This window comes from Cavia porcellus, unplaced genomic scaffold, assembly GCF_034190915.1.
Source record: "Cavia porcellus strain 051 isolate PalLab524CR breed Dunkin Hartley unplaced genomic scaffold, mCavPor4.1 scaffold_7, whole genome shotgun sequence".
In the NCBI taxonomy this organism is placed as follows: domain Eukaryota; kingdom Metazoa; phylum Chordata; class Mammalia; order Rodentia; family Caviidae; genus Cavia; species Cavia porcellus.
The window spans coordinates 70,828,537-70,843,678 of record NW_026947490.1 but is presented as its reverse complement, the minus strand read 5'-3'; the positions used below and the strand labels follow the sequence as shown (position 1 = coordinate 70,843,678).

General features: G+C 37.9%; 1 protein-coding gene across 7 annotated transcripts in view; it reads right to left on the bottom strand.

Annotated features, from left to right (window-relative positions):
- Hmgcll1 (3-hydroxy-3-methylglutaryl-CoA lyase like 1) overlaps positions 1–15,142 on the bottom strand; it is a 126,488-nt gene that overhangs the window by 61,157 nt on the left and 50,189 nt on the right. The window lies entirely within an intron of this gene.

The window sequence follows — 15,142 nt, the reverse complement described above, 5'->3', positions numbered from 1 at the left end:
CAATGAGCATGGAGTACGCTGTGTAAACATACACCAGACCCAAATCGGTAACCTCAATATGAGGATAAAAGACAGCTGTTTATGGAGTAGATGTTACCGTTTGGATACAAAATGTTCCCGAAAGTCACATGTGTTTGGCAGGTGGGTGGATTTGAGGTGCTGTACTCATACTTGGGTTTATAATGGGTGAGGGCAGTAGCTGAACACACCGCGGAGGTGGGCCTTGGGGGAGTGGTCACTGGGGCCTTGTTCTTGTCCCTGGCATGCCCACTCCTCCTTGCATCCTGGCTGCTGAGGGCTGAGTACATCCTTCCCCAGTCTCTCTGCTGTACTGTTTTTGCACTGAACAGCCGACCATGGACTGAAATCAGAAGCCACTCCCCAGCAAGGTGCAGGTGTCAGATATTTTGTTCCAGCAATGGAAAGGAGTTAATATGTTTGGCTTGTTATAATGATAAGGCATTATTTTCAACTACAGAGAATTAACCAAAGTACATATAATTGTTTTCGTTACACACACACACACACACACACACACACACTTTAAAAATGTAAAATATTACAGTGTTCACTCAGTGTTCAGCCTTTTCAACAATCAGATAAAAGCCAATAGACAAAAATTCAGTATTTTGAATGAATATATTGTGGATTAAATGAATTTCAAATATATTTTAAATTTAAAATTCAATCTAAGATACAAAACAGTATCTCTGATGGCCATTGTGCTATATCAATTGCCATATCAAATCCAAATACAATTACTTGTGCTTGAGTTTCTTACTTATTTCTAAGGGAGCTTATTCACCCCCTCCACTACCACATCCTTTATGAAGACTCTATGTAACCATTTATGATGAGTAACGGCCAAGTCTCTCATCAGATTTTACTCCAGATGATGTTAACTATGTACTATTCTAGATCCTGTGGGAAATTTAAAGAAAAGCGATTGTATTTTCTGTAGGAAACTGAGGTAATGTGCAGCATAGCTGGTACACACGAAGAGTTAATAACTCAAGGCATATACAGATCATAAAGGAGAGAACAAGATTTTCAGCGTGCAAAGTAGGGAGAGGCTGGTGTGACTTACAAGTCCATGAAAGTTTAAAAGAAGAAATGGTGCTACAAACCGAGGTCTGTGGTCGCAGAATGACATAGTTTTTATTTATTTATTTTTTAATGGCCACAGTAATATTCCCAGCACACAAGCTCTTCCAGGTCTGACCTGAGTAAATCAAGAAGTAGCTTCCACATGTTCTCCCCCATGACGCTGTGTAGGCGTAACTACTCCAACCAGTAGAGTGTAGTGGAAGCACTATTATGTGGCTCTGGGCTAGATCACAGAAGGGGATGTAGCTTCCATGTGGCTTTCTCTGTGGGAAAAACACCTCGGAAGACTCAGCCCTGGGCCACTAGAAAGCTCAAACTCATCTATGCAGAGGCCTCATGAAGAGGCCCTGGTGGACAGGTACTGAGAAGGGGAACCAAGGCCCCAGCCAGCACCAGAAGGCTCCCTGATTTTGGACTGGAGCAGTTTTCGGTGACACGTGACTCCATAACACAGGTTATATGCCTGAGACCTCAGGCACTGTGGACCAAAGACAAAAGTCCTCCCATATCTTGTTCAAACTCCTAACCCATGGGACTGGTGAATACAATACATGTCTATTCACACACTAAGTTCTCAGGGAATTTATTCGACAGCCAGTAAAGCCGGGATACTGTGCCATTAATTAAGGTTTGTTTTGTTTTGTTTCTTTTTTTTTTTAAAGATTCCTGATTTGGCCTGAAGGTGAAAAAAAGGCAGAGAGCAGGTTTAAAACAGCAGACACTAACATAAGTGCAGAATTATAGAAAGATTAATCTGAGAGGGTATGAAGGTCAGTCCAGAGAGAAAGGCAGAAATTCTCAGGTAAGGTGAAATTCTGTTACAAAACGGTACTGGGAAAAGAACTCTCAAGCAAAAATGATTTGGGCACAATGGCTAAAACTACAAAGGAGATGACTATTTAAAAATGTAGCCTTTACTATATAAGAGTCTTCTTTAAAATATGTAGTATTTGTACACATTTCAACACAGTTCTTGATCACATGTTCATGAATGTACTCTGTGTCTGATGCTGTTTACAGTGAGTTTTATGTCCTGCCTCTGCCTCTGTCTCTGTCCCTCATACAAATAAGCACACACATGGAAATAGCGGCAAGAAAAATAATTTTTTTCTAATTTGAAGTAGAAAGGAAAGCACAGTTATCATGAGCTTTAGCATATTGCCAAGAAAAGAAAAGCAGCATTTTTCTACTAGACGTTAATTGATAATGCTAATGCTTAACATTGAACACAGGACCCTAAAGTACTTATTGGAGGCCAGGAGATTACCATGATGATAGAAATAGTGTATTCCTAAGCAAATGCATATTGGAATGGCAATATATCACAAACAGAATAAAGGGGGAAAATTAACTTAGGAAAAACGTAAGTGATTTTGGCATGTAAGGGGTTATTTCATTCTATACAAAATTTAATGAAAACGTTGAACCAATTTGAAGAAACATAGTGAAACAAACCAAATTTTGGGGTTGCAAAGGCTTAATTTTAGTAATCACTGAAGATATGTTAATTAAATTATAATAAATATATTAGTTATTATTCAAAAATTCATCCTTTTTCATTTTAAAAAAGTCACATACAATAAAACCATTTTGAAAATAGTATTCTTAATTTGCTAAGAAAGGCACGGAAGTACAGAGCTGTAGGATACTCTGATTAGACATAATTTTATTATAAGGAATAAAATAAAGCATGTTGCAGTTAAATGTATTAAAACCTTGCTTTAATTTTTTTCTTGAGGGAGTTTATGTTATCCTTGAATCTTGGTATTATTTAAATGTCAAAATTTTAACTATTATTCAAACAATGGAACTAATTATTCCTTTGCATTACTGTCTTCATATCTTAGCAAAATCTTTCTACAGCTGGTTTGATTTACTACATGTTTAAGATTTTGCTCCGACTTTTTATTTCCGATTATAAAAAGTCCTCATAGTTGGTATATGTTCTGCCATATCTGGACAGAGTCTGGAAATGGGAAAACTTGTGTTTGTCTAAACAAGAAAACATGGTTCATTTCTCAGCTATCCATGTTCCAATATGTATTCAAATCATCAAGATAGGAGTGCAACCCTTTTAAGAGTTTCAATGACATGCAGCATGACCAAGATTAGAATGTAATATTCTTATGGCTCAGAAAATTCATCTGCAGCTAATGTAGTGCAAACAGCCCACATTTTAAGTAAGTATCTAGACATCGTGTGGTTTTTCACTGCATTTGTACTGCAATCACTCCCAAGTGCTCAGGTTTCCAGCGTGTTCTCCAAGCAATGGCAAGGAGACGGCCTGGGTGCGGTCCACCCAGCACTGCCCATCCCTGGGTCATGGACCTTTAGGGGACAGGTGAGGACACATGGACAGGGCAGCTGGAGCTTCAGAGAATGAGAATGAAGGTTCAAATACTTTTTGTAAATAGGGTATTAACTTACGAGAACTGTAGTTCAAAAGCTAGCACTGTTAAAATATGAGGCTTGAACATAAAGTTGGAAAATTTATTTTAATTTTTGAATATTTATTCAAATGTCTAACATTAGAGCATAAGAAATGAAGCATCTGTGGTCCTCACACTGACATATTGGTAATGAGAATATAATAACCCTAAACTTAAAACATGCTTGCTTAAGATATTTCAAATAATTATGGGTTGGAATGTATTATAGAAATTAATTTTGAACTTTTCCCAATTACACAGTCTTTCATTTTCAAGACCAATTAAATTACAAATGAAAAGTACTGTACTTTATTTCTCTTCAAAATAAAAGTGGATGGAGAAAATGGAAATTAATATTTAATAAAGAAATTTTACTCAGTTGCAAATGGCTGTACGTAGTATGGGTTGTTTAATAAAATGAAATAAATGTTTAATTTAGGTGACATTACATAAGAAATTGAGCAGTCTATACTACCTTTTAAAAGAACTTCTAGTGATTGAGGCTATCATCATTGACTAATTTTTTCCCTTTTGTCAAAACTAGTACAATTACAAAGATTCAGTATTGCATGAATCTCTAAGTTTTAGATCTTCAGTCCAGTATGAAACTATCTCATATACGTTTATGATAAATAAAATTTCTGCATGTGATTTTAATGTAATAAGAGATTGGTCACTAACATGAATGCAAACTATACCAGAGAAGATGTATGGATTGGGTTTTGGGTTTTTTTTTTTTTTTTTTTTCTTTATGCATGAGTCCAAGCACAGATTTTACAAATTGAGAGAACACACAATTTCTGCAGTCTTTGAGAATACTGGTGTAAATATTCTTGTATTTTTAAATATATAGAATAAGTAATAAAAAATGTGACATTCAATTTTACCTCGTCTTAAAGAGGTCTCTTTAGGTTTAAGACAAATTACATGGTCACCATGGCCCACAGTGTAGGTAAATACTTTAATAAAGGAGGAACAAAGTTTAAAAGCAATAGAAGCAGCTAGGCCATGAAAAGTTATTCCAAGCATCATATGTGAAAAATTGTAAATGAATGCATTAATCTTATCAATCCAACAAAACAAACACAAATGTTTTTATCAGGGCGTATTCAAAACAATAATTATGACTATATCAAGAATAATTTTATGTTTCATGAATATCACAGAAAATAGGGTAAATTGAGAACTCATATGAAAATTACAGAACTGTAGTTGTTGTTCTAAAACAAAAAAATATATTTGTATGTCACATTACATATTACAAAACATTAGAATACAATTTAGCATAATATTACCAACAATGAATCACTAAACTAAGTTACTTTTCTAATGTGTTAGCATGCCTGGCAATTGTGAATTTCTGAGTGTACCTCTGAATATACAAGTTTTTGCCAAACCAGAATCCTGTGAGGTCCTAAATTTTATTTTTTTACATAAAACTGAAGCTAGTTTTGCATTAAAGCCAGAGCTACTGGCAATCAAAAACTGGAAATTTCTTTCAACGGTCCACTCCTGCCGAGAGCAATGAGCATGGTCTGCAATCCTTACAACCTGGTTGAGTATACCAAGTACTTCTTAAAACGCCAATCTGAGGACCTCAAGGGTCTCAGTTTTCTTGATGAGTTTTTTAAATGATTATTTCCATATCTCCTACCATGGCCAATGATTCACACTCTGAATGCAAACTGAAAATCTGCACAATCAGCAAGTTCCTCTGGTGATTTATGTGCCTGATCTAAAAAGTGTCTGCATCTCTTTTCCAGTGTGAACAATGATTTATGAGTGGACATTTCCCAAAATCTGCATAAATCCTACAGAATATGACTTTGTCTCACACCTGCTCTGAGTATCATCACAGCCCAGAATGCCACAATCAGGACATGCTGCTCTCGACTATCAGACTCCACACAGGGATGTGGTGTTGGATCAGGCACCCACTGCACTGTGCAGACAAGGACAGCCTTACAGCAAGGTGAGCCTCTTTCCAGATGGAGCTGTACCCTCTGCTCCCACTGAGATCCCAGAATGGTATACAGTTAAACCCTGGAACATCTTGGGAACTCCAGACTCCCAATTCTCCTAAACAGCTCATTTAATTCTTATAGGCTTATAACGTACTTTTAGGTACAGAAATTGCTTGAAAATCTGTATCATATTGTTTCAGATCTCTGATCCTGCACATCTGCCTGAAAATATGCCTCTCTTTTTCATTTACTCAGTTGAGTTTTATCTTCCATGTTCCAACTCAAAAATCTGTTTTTCCAAGACATTCTTAGCAACTATGATTTATTTAATGTCTCTATAATTGTGTAGGTCAACACACCTATCAATACCGTTATTAAATTTCACATAATGGTTAATTATGTCTTTCTCCTTAACTAAGTTAGTAGCTTTTTAAATACTTTACATACAATTAATATTTAATAAATTGTTATTGAACTGTTATTTCTTGTTCTTGATTTTAGTCCTTTAGTCTACTACTGAGGGTTTCTCTTTTAATATGTAATCGTCTTAAGCATTTTTATCTAACCAATGAAGGAAATGGATTCTGCAGGAGAAAACTAGACTTAGTGTAGTAAGAAAACAGAAGTTTGCTAATGAGTGGAACAGCTGAATTGGAAGTGAAGTCTGACTGTAAAGCATGTTCTCTACCTAATAGCTCCTTGATAAATATGACTTTCATGTATGTTATAGATTCAAAACTGATGGTCAATTTAATGCCAGCTGAATTAAATCAGCATGGTCCTGAGCGTAGGTGTTCCACCTGAGGAACGTTGTTAGCATAACTAAGAGACATGGGGAAGGAGAAGCTAGGTGTTGTGGGTTCTCCTATGTGTTGTTGTTTAAGCCATTGGTTCTCTTGGAGGAGCTCATCATGACTAGCTTCCTCCGTGTGAGTTCAACCATTGTCATCCAAGGATCTTGGGACCTTGTTGGTGACAGTAGCTGTGGTTCACTTTGGGGGAGCTCTGGTCCTTACATGGAGCATCGCTTGCTCACTCAGGAGGGGAAGACATGTGCCATTTAATCTCCAGGATGAACTCATTGTGCTGGCTTTCTGGCATGTATTCAACTGTTCTCATCATCAGAAGAGCTTGAGGCCTCTGTGTCGCTGAGGATGGCTGTGGTGCTTTTCAGGACAGTTTTGGTCTTTATGAGTGTGACTTCTCAGCTCTAGCATAGAACCAACCCTCAACTTAGCTGCACAGCTCCTTCACTCCGCTGGCATAGACTTTTAGCTTCTACCCTGACCTTTGGGCCTTCCCAGCATAGATCCATAAAACAGACTGGTGTGAGTCCTCATGGGCTCTAGACCTCCAGTTAGACTCATAGGAGGCATTGTCACAGGCTCAAGGTCTTCAGCTGGACTCATTCAGGACATTACTGTGGGATCCAGGCCCTTGGTGGAATATCCTGAGTCTTTAGTGTTGTGGGGCAGATTTCATGCACTTTCTTCTGTTAAACTCTGGGTGACCATCATAAACAATAGTCTAAATTCTATGTCTTGATTCTAATTGTTGTCCTCACAACCCCTGACTACAACAATGTCTTGTGTCTATCTTTTAGGGAATCATCTTAGTTATTCTAAAGATTCTGCACAGCACAATGTTAAGGGTAGATCATGCAGAAAGAGCTAAGCATGTCTTATCATCTCACCCCTTTCTCTCAAATGGAACCCATTGCCAAAATTACCAGAGGAGAGTCAGTGACATTCACAGGCTATAGGGGGAGAAAACAAGGATTCACCAAGAAGCAAGCTCTCCCTGTGAACCAGCACCATCCACAGGCTGCCGCTGACAGAGGGACAGCCAGACCCCATGCCATTATGGCGTGCAGGCTGGCAAACAAGAAGAGCCAATTCCCGACACCCTCACTCCCATCCCATAAGTGAATGGCTGATCTAGAGAAACACAGTCTGCAATGACAGCTATTAAGGTGAAATGCAATGTGATGCTTGTAGTGCTTGGTGTTTCCCTGACCTTGCAGGTCTATGGCCAGTTGTTTGATCATCTGTTCAGAGGACAGTGGTACATAGTGTGGCATCTATGGGGGATCTCCTTCTGAGGATGGTAGCCATTGTTGATTCCTGATTATCTTGTTTTGAAGTTCTGTATCATTTTCACTGTTCTGCTGGGTTGGGTATTGTTCCATTTTTGTTTGATATTGTTATATCCAATAAAATGAGCAGCTATTTCAAAGATAGCAAGATATATTATTGTAGTCATTTTGGATTTTCTATTGTCTTGTTTGGAGTCATTTATTGCATTCATTGTTTTGTTTTTATAGGTTCTACTCTGTTCTGTTGTTTGATTTTTACTGTGTCTGAAGATATTTGTAGCTATTCTGAAGACAACAAAAGGCATTATGGTAACTATTGTTGATTTTGTTTTGAAGTCCTGTGTCACACTAGTTTGTTTAGTTTGGTCTTGTTCTGTTTTATTTTCCTTGACTTTATCCTTTTTAATATAATAATAAAAAATTACCGGAGCTACTTTACAAAATACAATTTCCTTGGACCCATCTGTACAGATTCCAATCGTACTCTGCTATAGGCTCCAAGAATCTGTCATTGCTCAGCTTTTCAGGAGATGCCAGGCATCTATAGGTTGGGAATCATGGCAGACTCCAGTCACAAAGGCTGGACTTGAGGGAGGACAAGCACATCAGTGGCCACGAGGTCCCCGCTCCTGTCTCAGTACAGTGAAGTACAGCTAATTTTTATTCAGTGGGGAATCCAGGTTGTATAAGCCCGAAGTGATTTGGAACAAAGCCGCTTTATCAGGAAAAAACCCCAAACTATTTAATTTGAAAATATCATTAAAACATACGACCAGGTTAACACTTTGATAGGACTACAAGGATCTAGGAAACACTATATGTATATGTATATGTATTTCCTACATCCTGTCTTGGGATTCTATGTATAAAGTTCTATCCAGGATAAAAAACTAAAAATAAAAACTTTCACTGGGAGTTTGAAAAGTTTCATTTATTTGCTAAAATTTGGATCTTTCATAGTAACATCATTAGCATAGTCAAGGCTCTTGTCTGAAATACATAGTAGCATCATTAATATCCATTTTCCTTATCACTCTAGAAATTCTATCAACAAATGAAATTGGGATACTTCTTATTCTTGGTATATCTATACCACTCCAGGGTATATTTATATATGTTCCTAAATTCTTTTAATGACCTATCATAAAAATTTCCAGGAAATAGACCTAAATTCATAAGATTATAACACTTCTTTTTCTCTGCTTACTAATATAATTTTATAACTTTTTTTTTTGAGTACTGAGGATCGAAGCCAGGCGTTGTCTACTGCTGAATAAATCAAGCACACTTTTCATATTTTGAAAAAGTATCTCATGACATTGTCCAAGCAGCCTTCAGAGTTGTGCTCATCCTGCCTTAGCCTCCTCTTTCTGGGTGTGCACCACCATACCCAGTTATTTTAAAATATTTTTGAAGCACATATTGCTTTGCTGCACTACTAACACTCAGAAAAAACATTCAGATTTCTTCAAAGTAAGTATATAATGTCAGAGTCATTCGTCCACAGAACCCACTGGCCAGGTTAGACATAACTGATGGTGTTAATTTCTGTATTGCAGAACTGCAGAAAAAAATCCAGACAGAACATATGTAATTTCTTCAACACATGCCATCGATTACTATAAAAATGTAAATAATGTGGTTTCAGACCCTATAACTCAAAACTCAATTTGAGCAGTAATTCCTCTTAAAGGTAACATTCGTAAATTCAGTAATGAGAAAAAATGAGGCCAGAGTTCTTCCTGACAACCCTGGGTGAAAACGCTCTGGCCAGCTATGAAAAGCAGTACAGCCTGTACACCATAACCCTGTCTCGTTCACAGACTCTGCACAGACCCCATATATCTTAGTCTCGGTAGCATGGAGGAAACCTTGGTCTGCTTGAAGAAGTAAGACAGTTTTAATAAATCACAGTCTTACAATAATAAACACAGGAAATCTCTGGAAAATTATACATCCAGTTTTGTTCCCCCAATACCCTGTCGTGACTGCCAAAGGTAAAATGTTCTGACACCATACTCACAAAACTTCTTAAGTCTAGAAGCCTTAAAACTAATTTGATGTGGTGTATAATTTCCTGTACTTCTTTACTCAACATTACTTTTGTGTAGGACGACCCTTTTACTGCCCTCTATTGGATGGGATACCAGGCTTCTCTTGAGTGACCAACACTTACTGTGAATAACGACAAAACATTTTACTCATAATCCACCAGTGTCTCCAAATATTCAGTTTTAAGTTATGAAATAAACTCGAACTACCCAAGTGGGTTTGTGGGTTATAAACTGGGAGACTAATGTTCCAGACAGAGAACTGAAAGTCATTTTGTTCAGTCACATTTTCCAGTCCTGCAACAGACATGATGATTATGAACTAGTTCTTCTTTGTTGAGGTCAGTGCCTCTGTGACCACCCTCCTGGGCTTCCCATGGCAAAGCAGTCATATTCCCAACATCATTCTGAAGTGCGGGCAGAAGTCTCAAAGCTCCCAGAATAATTTCTTTCCCCTAACTGTGCTGCCTCTCCATATGTTATGCCTTGCTGTTTGATAACAAGTAGCTGCTTTAAATACTGGATCTGACTGTATTCATCCTCTACCGACTATAATTGGAGACTCTCTTATATTCCTACAGCTCCTCCTGGCAGCCAGCTCATCCACTACGAAAGAGAGAATAGGCCTGAATGGCTGTGGGAGAATAACTCATGGAAATAAGATAAAGCCTATGGCAAAAAAAGAAAAGGCTTATCACCCTGACAAGCTCTGCTATCACTGCCACATCTCCTGTTTTGGCTCACATGGATCTGTAGAGCTGTTTTAGTAAACTTTGCAGAAGGCAAACTATGAAAAGGTTGTTCAGAATGCTCCATGCTAGTTATTAGGTTCTATTTGATTCTAACTCACTTCTACTGCATTTCAAAATAATGTTTCCTGAGTTTTAACGTTTCGGTGTTTTTATCCCCATTATTCATCTTGACTTCTAATTGCCTTCCTAGGTACACACTGCAGTGATTGTTAGCAACTGCCTATTACTCAATTTTGGAGTCTCACAAGGAGCTCAATAGGGACGCAATAAAAGACATGAATGGGAGAATGAATAAGTGGACAGGATCCAAGGCATAGAGAGATGAAAATACTTTGCCAAATCATATCACAAAGGAGCAAGAGTCAGGCCTCAAATTTTCTATTATTCCAGTTTAACAGAAATAATGATGTCCCTAAATGCTTAGGGACTCTGGCGGGTGAGGTAGGGGGGGAATAACTATATTTGGAATACTAAGTAAGCAGTACATTACCAAATATCTTACCATATGCTATGAGCATAAGTCAGTGTGAGATGCATCCATTTTCACTAAAAACAAACCCAAATTTGCCAGTAGATCTTACATCACAGAAGTGGAAGATTTGGAGTAGGAAGTATTAATATTATAAAAATTTTTAGCATGAATAAATTTCTACACGTTGATATTTCAATGAGTTCTTAACTTGAATCTGTAAGTCTTTTTAAAGGCAATTTTGAATTTTTCCTTGACATTTAAAAAATGGACTCCATTTTTCAAAAGAGTATGTTTTGTACTAACAATGAAAAAATATTTAAAATCTATAGATTTTATAAAATTTTCTAGTAATCTACAAAATTATAACCTCAATCAGTCTAAGATTCTATAAATTGAATATTCAAAATAGAAGTGTTTGGATAAAAAATTTATTAAAGTACAATAAAATCAGGTGCTTTATAAAATGCTTTTCTCTATGCTTTTCTACATTCTGAGTATATATATATATATATATATATATATATATATAATTAAATGTGTAAGTGAAACTGTGTTTATATGTCTCATTAATGTACAGATTTTAAAATATACCCTTTGTCTAGTAATAGTTTTGGCATTTTATCATTAAGACTTATCTTTTTAATTATGTTTAATTTATGTTATTTCTAGGGAACAGTCCAACAATTTAATCAGAGAAGTTCAGGGAAATGTGCATGTATCCCAAGATTAGAATGCACTTTTTACTTTTTTCCTGTACCGGGAATTGAACTCATGACCTTGTGCTTGCCAGGCAGGCACTTGTGCAGTCACTGAGCTAAACCCTTGGGCCTAAAAAGTCAAACTAGTTTTTTTGTTTTGTTTTTTGTACCAGGGATTAAACTCACAACCTTGTGCTTGGCAGGCAGGTGTTGTGCCACTGAGCTACATCCCCGGCTAACTTTCGAGCATTTTTTCTAAGCTTTGCTTTTTTCTTTCTTTTCTTTGCTTTTGTTGTTGTTATTGTTGTTGATGTAGTTTTGGTAGGAGGGATCAAACTCATGACCTCATCCTTGCCAGCAGGTACTTCTGCCGCTGAGCTAAATCCCGGTGCACTTACTTTTAAAAACTACCAAAAATCACAATTCATTATAAATACTAACAAAAGATTATCTTAAATCATTAACCATTTAAAAATAACTGGTATGTGTTTAATTTTTGATGCTTAATGTACAGGACCCAGAATTATTGAAAATAAGTTCTTCTTTAACACTCCAAAACCTAGTGTCCACGTGAGTCCATGTTCAATATCAGAATGCTTCACAATTTAAACCAGATTACGAGTAGCAAACGTGACTTAACATGCGATTGCTTGGTAACTAGGCATGTGGAAAAAACAGCGCATCTGGCTGTCGCCCTGCTCTGTCTCCCTAGGCAGATCACTTCCATGGTGAGGCAGGAGGTATGGGTGCGGTATGCTTTCAATAACAGAAGGTCAGCAGTGCAGAGCAGAAGCTAAACAGCATGATATCCAAAAAAGACGTTTAAATGTTAGGCTCCAGTCTTCCTTATCCAAATTGGACCTGTATTTGACTTTTTGCATGATACTATGCACAGGCTTTTCAAATGTTAATGCATATAAATAATTCTGCAAGACTAAATTTATGATAATTTTAGATATTTACAAAAGTAGAATTTTAATGCAAACTAGCATTGCAAGCTTTTCCTTTTTCTTTTTTCCTTGAAAAACCTATAGAAAATTTATCAGCATGTAAAGTCCATAAAACTGAATAAAAGATGTTTTATTATAACATTTTGGTTATTTTTATAAATCTAAGAACAAAGAAAATCCAGCATGTTAGTCAGATGTAATTAATCAAATTAACTTGTCAAATCAACTTACTGATTAAATCAATCTATTGAAAAGTACTACATGCTAAGCTTGATAAATCTGAGTACAATTGTGTTTAGCCTCATGGGGGAGAAAGGCAAAATCAAAATTGAATTATTGCTTCAGATCAAAAATAAGAAAATTTAACCATAAAATTGTTAGCATTGTTGCTTTTAATTATCAGACTTGCTTCATCTTGGAGTGCCAGAACTATATCGAACACACTGAGGTTGGATGCTGCTGAACAGCAAACAACATTAGCAACACATAATATCTTTCCAGTTATACTGCCGATTAAGTTCAAAGAAAGAACATACATGTGTGAAAATTTTATTCATGGCTCCATCTGCCTTCCTGAAAGAAACAAAAGGTATTTTGAGACTTCACAACTATATATTACTTCTGGCTAGTGCTTGCCCTACAAGACAGTATCAATGATAGAACTGTTTATGGACTCAACTTTAAATTTCACATTTTAAATCAGCCATTGGGTAAAATCACAGAAAATTATTAAGCAGCCCTTCGCTTGTGCACCCCAAGCACAAGGGATCAAACCCAGGATCTCTGCACTGAGCTGCAACGTCAGCCCTTTACTTTCCTATTGCTTATTTATTTTTAATTTAAAAGCAGTGGCCACTTTTTGCTTCTGCAGTATATTACCTTTGGTCTGAAGAAAGGCTTTCCTCTCACCTAGTCTCTCGAGTCTAAGTGGGCATCACCCAAGTACTGAACTAGGCCATGTGCGAGATGACTGCAGGACACCAGCAGTCAGGCGTGGACGTGGAGAAGAAGCTTTCTGAAGCTGTAGGTAAACAAATTCTGCACCTTGTTCACCGCAGCAAGCTTGCTGTTTTCAGAGTTTGCGAAAACGATGTGGGAGGCAGAAAGCTCACTCTTTAACTATTTTCCTGAGTTTAAGTTTTTATTCCTGTATGTTTGCAGTACACACTGATTACGTTACTCTTGGGGAATTAGTACATGTATCTAGTACATTTTCATTATTCTTAGGTCCACTCTCATCTCTTGGTCCTCGTTCTGTTTTGCAAAAAAAAAAAAAAAAAATTCACCTCCCATTTTCCACTGAGTATCTTTTATTTTGCTCTTCATTTATATTTTAGGTTTTTCATATAAAAGAAACCATCTGATATTCAAAGTCGTGTTACTCCGCTTACCATCCTGGTCTCCAGGAGAATGCATTCATTACCTTTTACCTTCTGCTCTCCGGGCTCCTTTGCCTTCCTTTGTGGCAGGGGAGTGTCCTTCCTCCTGTGGTCTCTCTTCCAGCTTGGGAATAGAGGGCCCTGACTCTGCGGGCCACGCTGGGGCTCTGGCTCTCTCTTGAGCTGCTCCCGGAAGTCTGCCTTCTTCCTGGGTGAGGATGGGAGCCACAGGCCAGGGCAGCTTCCTCCTCTCCCTGCTCACTGTCCAGCTGGTCCCCTTCCCCAGGCACCTAGCCCCAGTCCTGTGCCAGGCCAAACAACTTCACAGGGGAAACGGGAGGAGTGGTCCAGGCATCAGAAGCCATGAAAGTGCTAAAACATGGACTTTTTTTAAGAATTTGGGTGTTTGAGAATGCAGAGCTTGTTTCTCTATGAATCGCATTTATTCAAATTAGCAAGGAAATTGCATTTATATTCTAACCCTAACCAGCTCGTGCCTTTAAATACTAGGAAAGAAATGAGGTGGCAAATTGAACATGCATGTTTCCAATTTTCTTGAAGATCTAACATACTATACACAGCTATAATTCTCAGGACAGTTTTCTCCCTGTTACTTTCAATAGCCATCTAGCATCTTACTGAAGAATTTGGCTTCTCCATCCCTTCCCTGAGACCAAATCCTGAACAAACTGTGTTTACCTGACATCTTAGAAATCCAGTACCCTCAAATAAGGTGGAAAACAAAACAAACGCAGTGCTTTTAGACACTGCTCTAAGGCAAAATGTAGCATTACAATTCTGAGTGCAAACCTTCCCCACAGAAGCAGCATCGGTGTGTACCGCGGCACTGCCAATGCCAGAGAAAAAGAGAAAAGACAGGCGACCCCCTGGATGGGCTTGGCGGTTGTTCCTGAGGCTGATGGAGGGCACTGAACAGCGCCAGCTCTGTCACTGGGGACTTAGGGGAGCAGAGCAGAGTGGGGACCTCTTGGCCTTGGAAACACTGTTTTGCATGCCGCTCCCCAGCTGAGGGTTCCAACACAAGTTCCAACATTCAGCCTCCCCCCACCTGCCTGGGAAAGGTTCTCCTGTGACACCAGGAAATAAAGGAAGAGGGAACTGACAGCTTAGTAAATGTCAACAGGATCCTCTTGGGGAGATGACTTGGACTAACTCTTCAGGGTAAGGGAAAAGGTTTGCCCTGGAAACCACCCACGGTGGTTTCCTATTGTCCCTCTCTTTCCC